This window comes from Zalophus californianus, chromosome 9 (genome assembly GCF_009762305.2).
Source record: "Zalophus californianus isolate mZalCal1 chromosome 9, mZalCal1.pri.v2, whole genome shotgun sequence".
Classification (NCBI taxonomy): Eukaryota; Metazoa; Chordata; class Mammalia; order Carnivora; family Otariidae; genus Zalophus; species Zalophus californianus.
Genome location: NC_045603.1, coordinates 48,128,875 through 48,150,291, shown reverse-complemented (window position 1 = coordinate 48,150,291; position 21,417 = coordinate 48,128,875).

The window sequence follows — 21,417 nt, the reverse complement described above, 5'->3', positions numbered from 1 at the left end:
CTATGTAATATAACTTGGAAAGCTCACCTCAAAAATAAGTATCCAAAAAGAAAATGATAGCATATTGATTTATTATTTGGGAAATTCTCTAATTAGAAATAGGCAAAACTTGTTTAAAAATGTTTGTCATAGAGGCACCTGGGTGGTTCGTCCAATTCTTGATCTCATTTCAGGTCTTGATCTCAGGTTCATGAGTTCAAGCCCATGTTGGGTTCCATGCTGGGTGTGTTACCTACTTAAAAAAATAAAGTTTCTCATAACCCACTTGAAATTTCTGTTCACAGCATTATTATTGGTAGCTACTTCAATGGTGTCACCAATAAATTCTCATTATAGGATAATAGTAATTGATTTTTCTTGTACACTTGGTACTATAGTCACTAATTATGGGCCCTGAAGTAAAATGTTCTGTTACATGACGAATTTAAAATAATAAACTTTAGTACTTACCATTACAACATTCTCAGAGAACATTCCCTGAAAAATCATTGATAAATTAAAAATCCAAGTGGATTATATGCCTAAAAGCTTTATTTAAGCATTGTTTCAGAAAAAAAAAGTATCTTAAGATTTTTAGAAATTATACTTTACCAGTATAAAAATAGTTACAGAAAATCTGTATTATTCTTAAACATATTTTGTTTCAGTGATGTCTGTGAAATTTGACAAACTATTTCATAAATCTAGATTTTCTTTTTTTTTTAAGATTTTATTTATCTATTTGACAGAGAGTTCACAAGTAGGCAGAGTGGCAGGGAGAGGGAGAGGGAGAAGCAGGCTCCCCGCTGAGCAGGGAGCCCAATGTGGGACTTGATCCCAGCATGCTGGGATCATGACCTGAGCTAAAGGCAGATGCTTAACCAATGGAGCCACCCAGGCAACCCTCTTGAAGGCTTTTATCTAACTGTCATTATTTCTTAGGATTTGATTTGGCTACTTTGATGATCTTAACTCTCCAATATAGGCTTTTAGATTTCCAAATTGATACTTGGAGGTTCCAAATTGTTTCCACCATAACTTGTTCACACTCTAGGTGTGACTCAGGTATGTGTTCTTGGCCAGGTCACACCAGGTCCAGCGCTGGCTGTGTGCCCACCCCAAGAGCCACCTGCCAGGAACACAAGTGTGCTTCTCTGTGCTGGTGGAAAACTTGCTGGGTTCCCAGAAAAATCTTGGGACCATATATAACCATATATGTTTATATATGGTTATATATGTTTATATATATAACCATATATGTTTATATATATGGTTATATATGTTTATATATAACCATATATATAAACATATAAAGATGGAATGTCCCACCAAAAAAAAAAAAAAGGAAATTGTTGAAATAATTTTTGGAAAGCACAATTGATTCCATACCTAGGGCTTTTTTTAGTTATTTATAATTTACATATATGTTTATTTCTATAATTTATATGTATATGCTTATTTATAACCGGATTTATCATACTCCCCAAAATCAATCTATATTTAAAGTGTAATAAGCAAATGGATCACTTCACTTTTGCCATAGCTCACTCTTATCCATTAATTTGGAAACCTCATTCAAGAGAAACTTCTCTACCAAGAATTGGCCCTCTGATGCAGCAGTGAGGTGCCATTAACTATCATTTCCACCGACAGCTGAGGTTGTGGTTTTGCTTTCAGCACTTTTTTCCCTTGTGTGGAGCGTAGAACAAAAGACGATACCAATGTAGTAGTGTGAGGAATCATCCGAACCTGTGGTTACCACTACCGTGAAAATTTTCTTTCTCAGTAGGAAAGTGTCATTGGCCATTCCCAAGATGTTACACATGAACAGAAAAAAAGTGAATAACATTGGCTCTTAGACTTTTGTCTAGGAAATAGAACTTAATTCTTCACTTGCGGTTAAAGTCACTGTGGTGACACACACCATTTTTTCATTAGGAGATGAGCTAAGCAGGAAGCAGCGAACTGAGACTTGTCATCAGTGAATTTTACATTTATGATATTCACTTGCTTTAATAATACAAATTAGCAAACATAAAAGTGAGTTTTTATATACTTATGACATTTTCTCCTTCTAATCTCCTCAAAACAGACCAATCATATTAATGTGTTGCTTTCTTAAGTGTTTTTCTTTTGCTTTGAAGAGAAATCCAATCAATTTTTTTTTTCTCTCCATCAATGGTACACTGATTCTTCTGTTTTTCTATTTAGTTGGTATCTATCTCAAAAAGACTATGAGGACAGGGGCGCCTGGGTGGCTCAGTCAGTTAAGCATCTGCCTTCAGCTCGGGTCATGATCCCAGGGTCCTGGGATCGAGTCCCACTTCGGGCTCCTTGCTCAGAGGGGATCCTGCTTCTCCCTCTGCTTGCCACTCCTCCTGTCTGTCCTCTCTCTTGTGTGCTTGCTCTCTGACAATAAATAAAATCTTTAAAAAAAAAAAAAAGACTATGAGGATGACCATTTTTGTTTCTAGAACCAGGCTTTGCTCTGGGGCAGTGATAGCAAACTCAGTAACAATTAAGTTGCGTGGGGTTCAAATCAGGAGTCCCATAAGTACATGGTTGCACCTGCACATCAGGCACCCCTAGATCTTTCCAGAGCTCCCTGAAACCAGCTTTCTCTCCATCTCCACTACCTCTTCTCTGGCCCATGCTGCACCACTGCAAGTGCTTTCTTTTTTTTTTTTTTTTTTTAAGATTTTATTTGTTTATTTGAGAGAGAGAGAATGAGAGATAGAGAGCATGAGAGGGAAGAGGGTCAGAGGGAGAAGCAGACTCCCCGCTGAGCAGGGAGCCCGATGCGGGACTCAATCCCGGGACTCCAGGATCATGACCTGAGCTGAAGGCAGTCGCTTAACCAACTGAGCCACCCAGGTGCCCGCAAGTGCTTTCTGATTGCTTCCCAAACTTCCACTCCTACAAGGAGGGCTGAGAGGATGTCTGCAGGCCACCGTGGCTGGTCAAAACCCATGCCAGAGTCTTTGCTAAATATTTGTATTGCCATCCCTGTCCACAATCCTTTTGCCTCCTTTTGCCAGAGTGATCTCTATAGCATAAATCATGGCATTCCACTCCTCTGATATAATATTTTATCTGGATGACAACATCTGAAACCACTGATTTAACTTAACATCGAGAAAGAGAAACAATCAGGCATCCGTGCTTTCTGAGTGATGCAATAGGCAGTTGACAGCACCACCATCAAGTATTCTTGCCAAAAACTTGAAACTGAATCTGATTATGCCCCCACATCTAATGACCAGTTTACAGGAAATTCTAGGGGAAGATCGGCAGTTAAACGTCACCATGGGGATACCACCGGCAAAATGTGAAGGTGGAAAATTCTATAGGACAAATGAGCTGGTTTCTTCAACAAATAAATGTTAAGAGAGAGAGCAAGAAGCATGTGGGTACCATTATAGATCTAGGAAATATATCTATCCATTTGTTTTGGATTCTGATTCAAACAAACCAACTATAAAAAAGACATTGGTGAGATTTTCAATTTTGATGATATTACTAAATTGATGTCAGTTTTTTATGGGATAGTGATATTCCAGTCGTGGTTTGTTTGTTTTTCAGAGTCCTTATTTCTTAGGCAGACTAGAATATTTATGGATTAAACTATGATATCTGGAATTTTCTTTAAAATAATCTGGGGTGGAGAGTGGAAAATACAGGTGAACCAGGATGGCCAGATGTTGAGACTTTTTAAAGCTGAATGCTAAGTATATTAAAGTCTGTCGGTTTTTATATTTTTTATAGTAGTCTCTCTACTTTTTTGTAAGTTTCAATATTTTATAATAAAGAGGTGAAAATATTCATAGAAAACCATCCGGAGATGTCCTTTTACTCTCCAAATGAAATTTGAACTCCTCAGCCTATCCTCCCAGTCCAACATGATCTAATTCCTGCATGCTCCTCCAACCCCATTTGCCCCATTCTTGCTGCTTATTATGATCCAGTTTGCCCTCACCCCTTTTCTGCTTCTTGAACACTCCACAGTCTTTCCCTCTTCAAAGTCCTTGCACTTGCTGCTTCCTCTGCCTGGAGTGTCTCTGCCCAGCAACTCACATGGTTGTCTCAACTTTCATCAATGTTGTTTCGTTCTAAGAAATCTGCCCTGAGCACCGTTTCTAAAATAACCCTCTACATACCCACCCACCCCAGCCAGTTATGTTTATCATATTACCCGGGTAATTCCCTTCATAGCACTTATCACATTTTGAAATCAACTGTTTTATTGTTTTTGTTGTTGTTGTTGTTTGTTTTCTGCTTCACCAGTAGAATGTAAGAGCCTGAGGAAGGGGTATTGTCTCTTTTCACGGCTGTTCCCCAATATTAGAATAATACCTAGCACATAATAAGCACTCAGTAAATATATGTTGCATAAACATAGTGAAATTTTAGGGGAATGAACCAATATCAGAGACCTTGAGTTAGCTAATCAATTGAGTACCTCTTCAAACTAAAAATCTAGACAGTCAGAAGTAGAATTATGACCTAATTACCTGGATGGAAATGATGCAGTAACACAACCTCAGAGCATTCAAAGATATTCCTCTTAGTGGGCTCAGAGATGATTGCTGTCTAGAGAAAGCCAGTATTTCCAGAATACCAGGTCATCATGTGACCAGATCTGAGCAGTAGATGGTATTTAAATACATAAATAATAATCCACCACTTTACCACTTCAGAAGATGCTACAGAAGGCAGAGCACAGCTGACCTCACATTACTTCTCCCTCCCCAAATCTCTACTCCTCTTAGAGGTGAGTGATATTGCAGGTCTCTAAAAGATTAAGATTCACAGACACCTGCACTCCTCTAGTGAATTGCTATATCAGGATAGGAAGCTACAAGAGAAAGTATTGACACATTACCATGGCAACAGTTCCTATTATTCTTATCCTTACAAATAATACTGGGTAAAATTTAAGGAAAGGTGAACCACAACTTCTTATTGATTCATTCCCCCAAAATTGGTCTCTGTTTTAAAATTGAGAATATCTTCTTACCTGGGACCTGAATCCCTGACTTGAGGATGATGACAGAGTCACAGTCTTGGTAAGACAACAATTCTCTGGCTTCCTGCTCTAAGAATGCCTTTCCCAAGGTCACAAATAGCTGGACAACTCTAGAACATTCATGGCAGACAGGACAACCATAGCAATGTTCACAGATGGTGCTGGAACAAAAAATCAAAGTAAGAACTATCACCCAAGTCACCAAAGGATTACACATTATGGGCTAGTCTCATCAGATAAAATGAGAGGGAGTGGATATAAACTCTAACAGCTCAGTAAAGCCCTTAAAGTAGATTAGATTATTACTTCAATTCTTCACTTTGTCATTATGTTAGAATTATTCATCTATGCCTCTTTGCTATATCATGATTACCAGATTAGGTGGAATTTATTTTTCTGTGCTATTGATGTTGGGATTGGCCACATAACTGGATTTGGCCAGTAGAACCTTAACAGACATTATGCAAACAGAAGCTTAAAATATGCTTGCATGATTTGGTTTGTTCGCTTGAGCTTCTGTCACTAGCCATGAGAAGAACATGCCTGTTGGTTGCAGAATGAAATATGTGGAGCATATTTGAAATTAGACCAGCAGCCTGTAGCTGACCCAGGCTTATGAACAAGACACTGTTTTAAGACACTGAGATTTGGGCATCGTTATACAGCATTATCACAAGACAAACCTCACACGGAACTTCAGAAGTCAAAGTTCAGTGAAATTATTCCCTCTGTCTTCTTCATCAGTGAACTTGTCATTGTTATTTGCATAATTGAGGAAGATTTTGGCCACGCCAGCAGCCCATGGTGCAATGAACCAGGGTTCAGTCAATGAAAATTCCCCAATTACCCAAGTATACCTAATGCAGGTTATAAAACTCTGTCAAGAGACACTTGTGTCCTTTTTCCTTTGGGAGTTACTTTTAATTTCACATGATGGAAGGGTCTGGAAAATTATCCTATCCCTGATTCACCTGATTAAGAATTTACTTTTGGTGGCCTCAGAACAAGTTCACACTGACATTCCAATATCTTCAAAGCAATGTTGCATTAAAGTTCTCATAAGAACCCTTTAGTGAGTTGATACTTTGTATCCATGTCAGATTTAACTACTACTCAGAATGCAAGCCATCCATACCATCCACATTCTCCAGCACTCTCTTCCATCACACTGCTCTTGCAGCCCTTGCAAATGGAGGCATGTCATCGATACCTACTCTTACTTCACCGATTACTTCTTAGATGCAGCTTCCAAACTGTCACTTCTTATCATAGATAATGTTATTGGCCCCAATTCTTCATCCTTTCTTCAACACCCTTTGTCATGGAACTTTACCATTCTTCCCACTAAAGGGGCAGAAATATTGTCCTGTCACTTGTCTTTGGATTTGACTTGCAGTGGTCAATCACATAAAGAGGACATGCCAGCTTGGCAGTTCTGAGCCTGACCCTTAACAGCTTAGACCTTAAGAGACCTCACATTTTTACATTCGCCCTCTTAGATCCTCAGACAAAGAGAGAGATACTGAAAGCAGAGCCAAGCCATCATCAGTAATGCCATTTAGCTAAGTCAAACCTTCGTCAATGGACCCCAGATGGCTTACAGACTTAAGATCCAAATGAGTGTTTATGTATGATGGTAAGATTTGGTGGATGTTTGTTATACAGGATTTTGTGACCATAAAAAAACTGATACACATCCTTACCTGCTATTTTTAGAAAAAAATATCCTTTTAGGCTTATGTCATTTATCTATACCACTGTGTATACCTATTTGTTGATAAGACATTTTTACATATTAAAGATATTAAATCTTTGCCATGATTTCTAAAAGAATCTTTTTCCAATATGGTTTTTATCTTTTAAATTTGCTAAAAGGAGTTTTTTAGTACAATTTTTAAAATTTGATTTAATAAGACCCACTGATCATTCTTTATGATGTTGCCTATCTTTGTATTTACAAAATTGGTCATCAACCTCAGATCAGTTAATTACTTCCATTTTGACTGGAACATACTTATTTACATATTCAGGTCCTTTGTATAAATTTGGAAAGTTATCTGCAGGTATGCCTTTGTGTATTGCTACCATTCCCAGAAGGGCAGAGAAGTTCTTCTTTTGGAATATCTATATTTCTTAGGTCTTGTATTTGAGGACACAGAGGTATAATCCATGGGTCACATTCTATCCAGCTAAGATATTAATAAAATACAAGATTAAGTGTAAGAAATTTTGAATTAGGAGTCCTTTTTTAAAAATCTTATTTTATTTTATTATGTTATGTTAGTCACCATACAGTACATCATTAGTTTTTGATGTAGTGTTCCGTGATTCATTGTTTTTGTATAACACCCAGTGCTCCATGCAGAGTGTGCCCTCCTTAATACCCATCACCGGGCTAACCCATCCCCCCACCCCCCTCCCCTCTAGAACCCTCAGATTGTTTCTCAGAGTCCATCGTCTCTCATGGTTCGTCTCCCCCTCCAGTTTCCCCCCCTTCATTTTTCCCTTCCTTCTCCTAATGTCCTCCATGCTATTCCTCATGTTCCACAAATAAGGGAAACTATATGATAATTGACTTTCCTGAGAACAAATAAAAATTAGTTATTTGTGAAGTTACATGAATTTCCCTTTTCATTCATTATATTTCTGTTTTGGCCTTTCTAGTGACATAGCTTCTTAAAGGACAAAGGCCTTGTCTAGAAAGTTAATATTCTGATCTACTCTTTTCTGATCAAAGTGAGAGGTTGCAAAAGCTTAGAGGAGGCGTGAAGAGATGGACCTGAAGCTAGAATACCAAGATGCCAGTAACCACTGCTGGCCAGCCACTCTGTGACCTTGTGTACTTCACTTACACTCTCTGTGTGTCAGTTTCTTCATCTATAAAATGGGTACAGTAATGGTATTATTATGTGGATTATATAGGTTGATAGTCATAAAGTGTTTAAAATAGTGCCAGGTCCCTGGATTTTTACCAAAAATTAATTAAGTAATTAAATTTAAAAAATAGAAATTTGAAGGAGAAAGAAATGTGTTCCACAGAGAGGAAACAGAATGCACAGGCTCCCGGGGTTAATGCTTTCACACAATAATAGAAGTGTGCCAGCCATTTTCAAGTCACCATCCATTCTGAGGGGCTGATGCCCAAGTTTTGTGTTTCAACTCTGACCCTTGCAAATGTTCCTGACAAGAGGGAATTGAGAATCTAAGAGACTAAAAGCAAGAACATTCCAGGGAAAGAGTGTTGCAAAATGAGGTTGAATGGATGGTAAGGGCTAGCTGTGGGGCCATTCAGGCTTCAAAAGTTGTCTCCTGGGACATATGTAGCCCTGGATCCATGGCTGCCTGGGCACCAGCACCTAAACAAAGAATAGTTGTAAGCAGCCAGTGGGGCTTAGAAACTGGTTCCAGCACCTGAGGAGGCATCATCACTGTCAAAAAAGAGGGCAGTAATATGGAAATATGGACAACAAAGGAATCTCTAAGAATAACTTAGAATCCCAAAAATTGTATCCAGGGCCACAGATCCCATGTCTGTGAGAGTTGATAGAGTTAGGAAGATTTGGGTTGCAAGTAACAAACTATTCTACTCAAATTGGCCTAAAACAATGGAGGGGATTAATTACAACACTTGACTAAAACATAAGGCAGTTTTGGGGCATCATTTAATTTAGAAGCCAACTCCATTTCTTTGTGATTCTCTAAACTTTGGCCTCCCCATATTGGCTTCATTCTTAGGCTAAATTTCTTCTTGGTAACGAGATGCCTACAGCAGTAACTGGTATTACAATCTCGATCATTCACATCAGGAAGGGATGATATTCCTCCGTTCGGTTATTGATCAAAATTTAAGAGCTTCAGAATGATTGGACTCTCTCTGAATGAATCTCCATAGCCAGGTTAATTCCACTGGTCCTGTGTTGACTGGACCATTCACTGTGGCAAAGACATTGACCAACATTTATCTTCATCCTTCCCCACTTCCTTGCTTTATTTTTACTCTATAGGTCTCATCATTCAACTTGTTATATACTTGTGCTTACTTGTTGTCTATTTCCATAAAAGAATATAAGCCCTATGATGGTAGAGACTTTGTTTTGTTGCTTGTGCCTAGAACTGTGTCTGGCACAAATAACTCTTTGTTGGATGGATGGATGGATGGATGGATGGATGGATGGATGGATGTTTGTAGAAGTGTGTGTAGTGAATGGCTACTGAAGAAGCAGAGGACAACCATAGACTGCTCTTGCAGGAAAGTTGGCCATAAGTGAAAAAAGAATGATAGGGCTCTGGCTTGAAGAAGACTGAGTTTGGGACAGGTTTCTTTTTGTAAGAAGAGAGCTTTCTACATAATCATATGCTGAGGAAAGAGATCCAGAAAGATAGTTTGAGGTGTGAACTGCACACTCTTTTCCTAAAGTAATGTAACTGGAAAAACAAACTCACTTCTATCTCTTATTTAAGAAACAAAGCAAATCAGTTTTAACCCTTATCTTGTTTTCCTTGAGTGACATCTAGAGTTAGATCAGAAGTACTAAATTTTTTCTAGCTCGCTTCATCTCAAGATTATCATTTGTGTGGATCAGTGTTTCTCAAATTATTTTCTATGAAACAAAGACACAAACTGTTACTGAGTGATAAAGCTAACATATTCTTGGATCAAACAACTTCTGGAAACAGGTGAAACAAAGTTAGAGTTGTTTTAACGTAGAACCCCTCCAAGCCTTTAATATTCCATTGTAAGATATAATTCCCAGATTGAAAATATAGTTTGCAACATTTTCCCAAACTTGCTAAATAAGAAAACCCTTTTGCAAGTTAAAAAAAAAGTATACATTAACATGTTGAGGAAATGCTAATATTCCATGGAACAGAGTGAGAAATACTGGCGTCTGTCACATTTGCTCTTTTCTTGATAGCGAGGAACGCCTTTGTTTGTGTTTAATGCTGTTAGGTCCAAAGGATCTATTATATTATGGTGGCCACATATTATTGATTTGGCATCCATTTCAGTTACTTGGTCCCATTGTCCCTCTAAGCATTTTAGAACTCTTCAGAGTTTGTTTCCCAATTTTTGATTCAGAAAACACATTCACTACATACACAGAAAAACAGTTTGGTCAATCAAGACAATACGGTTTTCAAGAAACTGCTTCTGCTGTTTATTACAATTTATCAGATAACTGACATACTCACCTGAGAGAAACTAATGTACAAAAGGCAGCTCAGAGAAGTGTAAAGTCTTGTAGGTTATGGTTTTAGTCTATTTCATAATAATATATGATCTTATTGAAAATATTCAAGCCTCCATTTCTATATCCACAAAACCACAAAATCAGTAATACCTTTGCCATCAACTTCTCAGTCATTGGGAGGATCCTTCAAATCTGTACAAAAGTGGTAGTTCCATCAGTGAGCCTTTTCCTGACCGCCTTCATCCCGGATCTCCTTCCCACCTTGATTTTTCTTAATGCTTATCATCATCTGACATACTCTATTTTTACTTTTTTTGTAGCAAGAATATTTAACATGAGATTTACCCTCAATAGAGTTGAAGTGTACAATACAGCAGATTTCTAGAATTTAGTCATCTTGTATAACTGAAACTACACACTCAGGACAGCAACTTCCTATTTTCCCCCTTCCTTCAGCCCCTGGCAGCCACCATTCAACTTCCTGCTACTATTTTTTAGATATCTCATGTAAGTGGAATCATACAGTATTTGTCCTTCTGTGACTGGCTTATTTCACTTAGCATAATGTCCTCCGAATTCATCCATGTTTTTGTATATGGCAGGGTTTTCTTCTATCTCATAGCTGAATAATGTTCCATTGTATGGATATACCACATTTTCTTTATCCATTCATCTGTTGATGGACATTTAGATTGTTTCCCTATCTTGGCTATTGTGAACAATGCAGCAGTGAACATAGAAGTGCTATCTCTTTGAGATCCTGATTTAAGTTCTTTTGGATATATACCCAGAAATGGGAAATCCTGCATCATATGGTAGTCAGATTTATAATTTTCTGAGGAGCTTTCATATTATTTTCCATAGCAGCTGAACGTTTTGCATTGCCACCAACAGGATACACAAAGCTTCCAGTTTCTCTACATCCTCCCCAGCACTTGTGATCTTTTGGCTTTTTGATAACAGCCATCCTAACAGGTGTGAGGTGATATCTGATTGTGGTTTGGATTTGCATTTTCCTGATGATTGCTGATGTTGAGCACCTTTTCGTGTACTTATTGGCCATGTGTATGTCTTCTTTGGAAAAATAGCTATTCAACTTATTGCCAATTCTTAAAGTGGATTATTTGTTTTTTTGCTACTGAGTTGTGTGAATTCTTCATATATTCTGGATATTAACCCCTTAACATATATGTTCTTTGCAAATATTTTCTCCCATTTTATAAGTTACCTCTATATTTACTTCTTTATTTGTTTATTGTTTGTATCCCCCCAACTAGAATGGTATTTTCACCTGTTTAACTTGTAAAACAGAGATTGACATATAACCAACAAAACAAATCAATCTTCGTTGGAATAAAAAAAATGCAATGTAGTAATATTTATGTAAACCCTTGGAAAGTGATATTAGAACAAAGTGGCAGAATTGGAAATAAAATCAATAAAATCAGGTACATATGAAAGCTCAATATATATTTATGGCCAATTGTCATCAGGAAATTAACTGGTAAAGAATAGTCACTGTGGGCTAAGGTAGTCACAGAAGACTTTGTAGATCAGGGAGGATCATGAAGAAAATACAGAATTTGGCTAGACATGGAAGGGTCAAGAGGGCATAGCAGGTAGACAAAGCAGCATATACAAGATCCTAAAAGCAGAAAAAGCTTGTCTTATATGGGGGGCTTTTTGAAAAATGGACCGACCTCAAGGGAAGCATACATGTCAAGGAATGGCGGGTGTTGGATTGGTAAAGTCATTCAGTCACCCATTTGACAAATGCTTGTTGAGCACCTAATGGGCTCTAACTACATTACATATATTACCTCATTTAATCCTCACAAACAACACTAAAAATAGATACTATTTCCATCATCCCTACTGTACAGATGAGGAAAGGGAGGGATAGAGATGAAGCTCACTCAGCCTTTAAATTCCAGCCAATATTTGAATGCAGGCTGCATTTGGTTGCAGAGTCTGTGTGCCTAACCATGTCATTTTATCTGGTATTTCCAAGGTGCCAAAGACAAAAGGATGAACTGATTTTAGAAGAGGAAACAAAATTTTTGCTTTTGACATTCTGGTGAAATGTCTTACATGGAAGTGTCAAGTATACAGCTGCATGGGTGAGTATGGAATTCAGGGGATAGGTCAGCCTGGAGGCATCGATGGAGTCATCAGCACACAGACGGTATTTCAAGCCTTGGGGTGGAATTGGCTATATCTCATAGCTATTTCTCACAAGGATTAGCAGAGGCCCAAAGCCAAGCCCTGGGGTCCTCCAAGTTGTCATTTTCAGATAGCAACTCACTTGAAGGCCTGAGAAGCAGTATCCAAGTGAGGTAGAAAGAACCCCAGGGGAGTGTGGATTTCCAGAATCTAGGCGATTGAAGTGTTAGTTTATTCTCAGCCAGGCTTTGTCTTCATGGTGGCAATTTGGCTGCGGCAGTTCAGCCTATATCCTTCAAGCTTAAGGCTCATAGAGAAGAGAGAGATTCTCCCCCTCCCTGTACACACCCCCCCCCCACCCCACCGCCATGCACAAGGGAGAGAATCCTGGAATTCACTCTGACTGGACCTTCTTGGATCATGGGCTTATTCCAGAATTCTCTGTCAGTCACTGTGACTAGGGAGCCCTAATATATGGATGAAAAGCTGGGACTCCACCACCCACTATAGCTTGTACTTTGCATGACATTCTCACCAGAATTTCAAAATCACTGTGGCTAGGGGGGGACCTGATTTCTACGAAGAGAATGCCTTCTCACCAGTGCCGAAGAGTCAGAAGATTATCCTACCATGCAAAGGCTGTTGGCACTCGTGCTGGTCCATATCTAAGCCCTAAATCTGCCTTCTCAGTCTAAGATACTCTAAGTTGATCTGAATGGGGCAGGACTCGATCATAAATGGTATGCGTAAATGGAAAATAGAAAATCACCAGAGCCTCATTTCAGATTAACTGCCTTGGAAACAGTTCTATTTAAAAGAAATGCAACCACATGGTTGGGAAGCCATTCACCCACTCTCTTGCTGAAGTTCCTATCTTGTCATGGAGGGTAAGGTTAGGAGCCAGCCATGGTTAGGACTTCCAGCATTCTTGGCAACAGGGCTCCTTTGGCTCTTTGCCCTTATCTCTGAATACACCATTCTCTCACTCATTGATTCATTCAACAGCAGTTTATTGAGCACCTACTTGGATAAGGCACTGGTTAGGTACGTGGGGACACAATAGTAAAAGAATCATACAAAAATCCCTCCTGTCATGAAACTTAAATTCTAGTAGAGGGAGGCAGGCAACACTAAATAGAAATAATATGGAAGTCATTTGTATAGTATATTAAAGGTGATACATGCTATGGAGAGGGGGGGAGAAAGGGAATGTGGAGTGCCATAGTAGGAGGTGTGTAATTTTAAAGAGGATGGCCACTTCTCTTAGACACTTTTTTTTTAAGGTTTTATTTATTTATTTGACAGAAAGAGAGAGAGAGCACAAGCAGGGGGAGCAGCAGAGGGAGAGGGAGAAGCAGGCTCCCTGCTGAGCCAGGAGCCTGATGTGGGGCTCGATCCCAGGACCCTGGAATCATGACCAGAGTCAAAGGCAGATGCTTAATGACTGAGCCACCCAGGTGCCCTCTTAGACAATTTTTTCTGTGCCAGCTACCTTTATTTGTGAAGAATTTTTTCCAACCAGTGATGCATGAAGACATTTAATGCAAGGGGAGAAGTGGGGTTCCAGAGGACATCAAAGTACCATCCCTGGTCCTCAAAGGCTGCTGGAAGTGCACAGATCAGAGTTCATTCTTGAAAACGTGGAACAAGCATAATTCATCCTAAATCACCTGGGATATGGGTTGTCTAGTTTTGAAGGGTTGGGAGCAGAAGGAGTTGAAGGAAGCTTTGGATAGGAGCTGAATAGGCAAGTGGGGTCTCCTTCCCCCTGGAGGATTCTCAGTCCCCATCTCTACTTCCTGCAGCAGATGCAAACACCTGAGTTTAGAGCAGGACTTCTCCCTCTCCCTGGAACACCCAGAGCAGCCAGCAGTTGGGGTGCAGCACCCCCCCCAATCTTGCCGGGGCCAGGGGGAGAAGCCCCAATCTCTTGCTGAGCAAAGTGGGCTTTGGATGGGTAGAGAGAAAGCACAATGTATTATCCAGGGCTTGCTTCTCTCTATTAAATTATTTGAAATTTTAAAATCAATTACAATGTACCATTTGTAGTTAGACGTGGATAAGATTTCAAACTGATTATTAAATAAATAGCCCATAGGACATTTTGAGCTATGTATCTCAGAAAAAGAAAATGTAAATGGTGTATACATATGAAAAGATGATCCATCTGACAAGTTGTCAGGGAAATGCAAACTATAACAATGTGATGCTGTTTTCAACCATCAGGCTGGCAAAAATGGAAAAATATTAGTAATAGCCAGTGCTAGGAAGAATTTGGGGGAAATTAACAATATAAGAATTATAAGAAATCATTTTGCAACATTTAGCATATCTTATGACCCTGCAATCCTGCTTCTAGAAAGCATTCCTACAAAAATAAAAACATAGGATATACATACAAGAATGCTTATTATAGCCTGTTATGTATGGACTAAATACCGAAATAGCAAACTGGAATGGTTGAATAAATTGTCCTGTATTCATTCTATGGAATATTTTATAGCTATTAAAATGAATGTTTTTCCAAATTTTACATACATATATAAAATTGTATGTATGTGTATATATACATATGTATGTGTGTGTGTGTGTGTGTGTGTGTGTGTGCCCCTGATGTGTTGCGTGGAAAGAGTTGAAGGGTACAATAAACAATGTGATACCATTTGTGATTCTAAAAAATGGAAAGATATGTGTATATATATTTTTCATTGTTGTTGCTGACAAAAACAGAAAAATAAGGCAAAGGCTAGCAAGCCACCATCATTGGCTCATCGGGAAGGTGGAGGTAGAGAGACAGAGAGAGATGATGATTTTCTTTATATGCCTTGCTAGATATTATTTCAATTCTACAACAATACACAGTATTTTTATAATTTTTAAAAACTGTTATAAAGTATAAAAGAGCGAGGGAACGATTGTGAGAAAACATGGCCCAAGACCCCAACAGGGATTCATTAAGAACAGTGGGGAACACATTTGGAAGAGAATTAGTCTCAGATATTGAAAGCACCCAAAACCATGCCATTGGAAAACAAGTGGGGAAATGTGAAGCCATGTTGCCTGGAAAAGAGATTGCGTGGGAAGAAATGATGGGAAGAGATGATGAAGCTGAAGCAGAAATAAGAGGAAATGATTACTGTTTGCAAGGGTTTCGTATGTGGGGGTGTCACCTAATGTCCATTTCCCGCCTCTCTCCCACAGGACAGAACCCTTGATTTTTAACTGGCTGCATGGCTGCCCCAAACACAGACGCCGTTTTCCCCCTCCCTTGGAGCCGGCTGTGACTCCGTAACTAAGTTCTGGCCCTCACCTGGGCACACACAGGGTGCATGTAACGTCCATGCTGAACCTTTAAAAGGAAGGGGCAGAGCCTCCTCTTGCCCAACGTATCTCCTAACTAGGGCACCTGGGTGGCTCAGCCGGTTAAGCGCCTGCCTTCGGCTCAGGTCATGATCTCAGGGTCCTGGGATGGAGTCCCACATCGGGATCTCTGCTCAGCAGGGAGTCTGTTTCTCCCTCTCCCACTCTCCCTCTGTGCGCTCTCTTTCTCTCTCTCTCTTTCTCTCAAATAAATAAATAAAATCTTAAACAAAAATACCTCTTAACTCATCCACCTGTTCCATGCAAGATAGGACAGAAGTACTCGAAACCTCACATTTGGAAACTAGGAAAATAGATGACAAGTTTCAAGAGGTTTTCAGACCAATCTAAACACACTTCTAACAGGCAGGATTATTTAGAGATAGAGAGGGCTTTTCCAGGAAGTATTTTGTCTTTCTTAAGTGTAAGTGCTCAAGCACATGCTAGATGAGAACAGTGTTATAAAGAAGGTTCTGGTATAAGATGCAAAATCGGACAATGTAGTCTGATTGGTCCTTTCAAATGATGAGATTCTATACTCCTATGAAGTGCAAATTTCAAAGCATTTCTATGTTTGGCCAAAAAGCGATGCTAGAAGCTCCTTACAGTGTTTTTCTGAGTCCTCATTTACTACAAATCAGGAGAAAATGTAAAACCCAGAGTCATCCTAGACTACTTCCTAAGTACTGATCCCCCCTCAACCAACTGATCTCCAAGTTCTATCCATTTTACCTCCTAAATATCACCCAAACCCATTTCCTCTCTTCCAGCCTCACTGTCATTGTTTTTTTTTTCCCAATGTTTCATTCCAAAAATACTTCCAGAATGACTGTTCTATGACAAGCACCATGTTAAGCAGTGAGGACACAACACTGAATAAGACTCAGTCTGTGCCTTCAAAAAAGAGATAAGCAAGCAAACAAAAAATTATAATCTGATGTCCTAAATGTTATTCTGAAAATATGCTGTGCAAGGGGCACAGCCTGGGAGTGAGGACTTGGAGGAGGGAATCAAGCAAGGAGGGCTTGCTGGAAGAGGTGACACCTGAGCTGAGTCTCAAAGGATAAATCACCTCAGACTTCACCTCCTCAGTGCAGCATGTCCTGCCCTCCACCCACTGCACTTTGTATACTTCTCCATTTTGCTTGTATTTCATCATGTGATTATATTCCTACCTATCTCCCTTCCTGGGTCCTAACTTGCCAGAGAAACGTAGTTTTATTTATCCTTATTACCTCAGCCATGACCATGTGACAAGCAGCTGGTACACATTCAATCAGCGTTCATAGAACTGCTTGGTTTTCCTTGCAGTTAAATAACTCACAGTCCTGGCGAAGGACTCCATTCTTACGAATTCTTCTGATGTGTAGTAATTCACAGCACATTCCACGTCTGCTTTTGAGATGTTCTGTTCAGCCTGACTGAGCTTTCACTTTTTGTTCCTACCACCCTGTACACGTCTGAGCGCTCCAGAAGCCTCCTAAGGGGAAGGACAGTAGCCTTCCTCCCTGGGAAGCTGCATCTCCCAAGGCATCCACCACGGCTCCCCGGGCAGACGCTGCCCTCCCAAAAGCCTGCAGAAGGAACGACCAGCGCCATACTGCTATCCCAGAATCCTCTGCCGAGAGCCTCAGTCATAAGGCCCGCGGAATGACTGACTGGGTGAGTGTGCTTTCCTACCTCTGTCTCTGGAAACAATGACACGAACTCAGAAACCAGTTTGAAACCTGAACGTCGTGGCTTGACTTTTTCTACACTGGTATCTGTGGGCAGGTTAAAATGATCAAGTTCTAATTTCTAAGTTGGACCAGAATGAGGCAGTGGAAATTCATTATAATGCAGTGTTTCCCAAAGTGTAAAACACATTCCGCCTGGGGTTTGCAAGATGATTCTACATGGTATGCAAATGAATGTATTTTAGTTAAGAATGTATCTGTTTAGCGGCACCTGGGTGGCTCAGTCCTTAAGTCTGCCTTCGGCTCAGGTCGTGATCCCAGGATCCTGGGATCGAGCCCCGCATCGGGCTCCCTGCTCCGCGGGAAGCCTGCTTCTCCCTCTCCCACTCCCCTCTGCTTGTGTTCCCTCTCTCGCTGTGTCTCTCTGTCAAATAAATAAATAAATAAAATCTTTAAAAAAAAAAAAAGAATGTATCTGTTTAAGGAGCACCTGGGTGGCTCAGCAGGTTAAGCATCTGCCTTGGGTCATGATCCCTGGGGTCCTGGGATTGAGCCCCGCATCAGGCTCCCTGCTCAGCGGGGAGTCAGCTTCTCCCTCTCCCTCTGCCCCTCCCCTCCCCCTGCTTGTGCTCACTCTCTCTCTCAAATAAATAAATAAAATTTTAAAAATGTACCTGTTTAAGTTTAGCAACCTATTTTAAGAGTCGTATATTTATTTACAGTTACCTTTTTATTGGGGGCAAGTAAAAAAATAAGTTGATTTAAATCCATTGTTATGCAAATAATAGTATAGATACTCTTAGAGGACCAGGTTAAGACGCACTGTTAAATTACATTCCTCAAGATTCACACCGACCAGTAAAAATTATGGCAGGAGATATGCCAGAGCCAGAAGAAGCCTTGGAGGCTATCTAATTCAATACTTTATTCACTGAATATTCATTCAACAAATATTTATTGCCGCACTTACTGTGTGTTAGGGTCTGAGTAGAACTGCAGTGAATCAGAGAGTCTAGTGAGAGAAACAGATACACAGAGGAATTATAATTATGATAGTGTCTGTGAAGAAATAAAGCATGTATGAAACCATTAACAGCTGAATAATGTTCGAATGAAATCTTAAAGGATCAGAAGAAATTAACCAGGCCAGCTGGGGTTTGGGGGTGATACAGGAGGCAGATGGTGGGAAGAGAAGAGGGTGTGTGAGACCCAGAGGTACAATGTAGCTGGAGTAAGGGACAATCTCAGTGCCTCATTTTGCAGATACCAGTACAGATTGCCTATGGTAATTTCAATTAGGACCAATCCAGAAATGGAGGCCCAAGAGGCAAAGTGACCTGACATTGGCCACACATCCTAACAGCAGTGTGACCAAGGCCTCAATCCATTCTCTCCTGGGTCCATACATTTACCACATGCTTAGGTAGTGTCCTGTATTTGAGGTCTGTTCTGGGTGCTGGGAATCTTCCAGGGAACGAAATAGACAACATCCTGCCCCACAGACCCTATATTCTGATATGGTGGAGACAGCTGAGTCAATACAAGCATGTCAGTGGGAGAGAAGTGGTTTAGATCAGTGATGAGGGTGAGAGGATGGCTTGGGAAGGGGTTGATACTTCGTGATGGGTGACCAGCTGATGCTGTGGGCAGAGGCCTGAAGGAAGCTGGGACTAGTCAGGTCTCTTAACCTCACTGAGGGCTCTACCCACCACTCCATGCTGCTCACTGGTATTCAGGCTCCTTCTGTTCTACCCCTTGCTAAGAGCAGATGCAACTCCTTTAGCTCTAATCGTATGCTGGTATACACATCTTCACAGGAGATTTAGTCTTCCAGGTAAGATCCAGAAAGGATCTATCAGAAGAAATCTCTACCTATAAATGCTAAATGTCTTTAGGGTTCACAGAGCATCTTGTGGGTGTTTGGGGGGCTCTGGCCATTTCCCAAAATGTAACTATCTCTGGTTCTGACAAAGTCCAGAGTAAGACCTGTAAACTCAAGAGAAGTCTTCATCCAGAGCCCAGTGACTCCACCAAACACTTTTTCTCACTGTGCATAAGGACACCAGCTTCTCCCTTCTTAGCTGCCTTTTCAATATACCAGTCTTTACTCAAACACACTAAAACCACACTTTTTCCTTGGCATTTAAAAAGTCTGTGAAAAGGCACTAACATGGATATTTGTTTCTTACTGGGTGATGACCTTCACATTCCTAGAGTGCTTCTGACTGAGTTTAGCAGCCTTTTCACTGTTCTGGGCAAACCAAAGATTTGGGGATGTAAACAAACAAAAAAATTAAATTCATTCACCAAACGTATTGGGGGCACAAGTGGAAATTTTATCCCGAAGGACCTAAAGTTTGCTGACCAGCAAATGAATATTTCACAGCCCCTCTCATGTCTGAAGTCCCTACGTAATGCAGCAGCTTAGGAATGGTTTGCAACCAAGACTGGAGACGCGGGCTCTGTGCAAGTGCAGCATAGTCAAACTGAGCTGTGAAGGCTCCTCTCGAAGACACAGGCTCCCTAAAAGTGGGACAATGAGGCCATGGGTACACTGCCTCCTCTCAAGTCCATGGCAAAGCCAGGGTGTATATTCCTGACCCCCAGGATCCCAGCTCTTCCAAATGTTCCCCAAGAAAGAAGGGTACCCAGGGGTGCTTGGGTGGCTCAGTCAGTTAAGCATCTGACTCTTGATTTTGGCTCAGGCCATGATCTCAGTGTTGTGAGATCCAGCCCTGCACTGGGCTCCACGCTCATCGGGGAGTGTGCTTGAGACTCTCTCTCCCCCTCTGCCCGTGGCCCTGCTCACGCATCTATGCGCGCTCCCTCTCTCTCTCAAACAAATAAATCAATCTTAAAAAAAAAAAAAAAGGAAGTAGGGTGTCCAAAACAGAACCATAACTAAATACAGAGAACAAACTGATGGTTGCCAGAGAGGAGGGGTTGGGGGTTGGGCAAAATGGGTGAAGGGCAGTGGGAGGTAGAGGCTTCCAGTTATGGAATGAGTAAGTCACGGGGATGGAAGGCACAGCACGGGGAACAGAGTCAATGGTACTGTAATGATGCTGTGTGGTGACAGATGGGAGCTGCCCTTGTGAGCAGAGTGTAATATATAGGCTTGTCAAATCACCTGAAACTAAGGTAACATTGTGTGTCAACTATACTTCAATATAAATAAATAAACAAACAAACGAACAAAGTAAGCTTCCCATAACTGATGGCCTAGGAGCTGCACTGGGAAGCCCTAGGTTAACAGCATGAGATGCAGACAGACAGTCCTCCAGTCTCCCCCTCACCATTCCCCTCGGCTCTCCACACCTGTCCCTCCCTGTGGATTGGTCTAATAAGGGAGTCCCCAGTAGAGATAAAATAAAACATGGGACCACAGGATGTTGATGGGGAAGGCAGAGAGGATGAGGGGCAGGGAACAAAGAAGTAATTTTGGAATATGAGATAATCCAAAGAGAGGGTAGTCCCTAGTGAAGAGAATCATTACTATACTATTGAAAAGAAGAACTGGATGGCAGAAAAGCAATAAAGAAGAGGTGCCAAGGATGCCTGGGTGGCTCAGTCAGTTAAGTGTCTGCCTTCAGCTCAGGTCATGATCTCAGAGTCCTGGGATTGAGTCCCGTACCCGCTCCCTGCTCAGTGGGGAGTCTGCTTCTCCCTCTGCCCCTCCCTCCTGCTCGTGATCTCTCATGCTCTCTCAAATAAATAAAATCTTTAAAAAAATTGTTTTAATTAAAAAAATTTAATTTAATTTAATTTAATTTTTAAAAAAAGAAGAGGTGCCCAAATCCACACAGGCCTGGAGGAAGTCCTGCCTATTCATATCACAAAACACCAAATCACGGTGGTATCTGTGTGCTGCAGAGGCACGAGGAATGCTTTGCGGAAGCGAACTGGCCGTGGGTCCCATCCACTGCTCCCTGAAAGAGCCCACGCCTTGCACGCCATAGCTGAGGGGCCAAGTCCATGTAACGCAAACACAGAGGTCTGGCCATGTTAGTCATTTAACTGA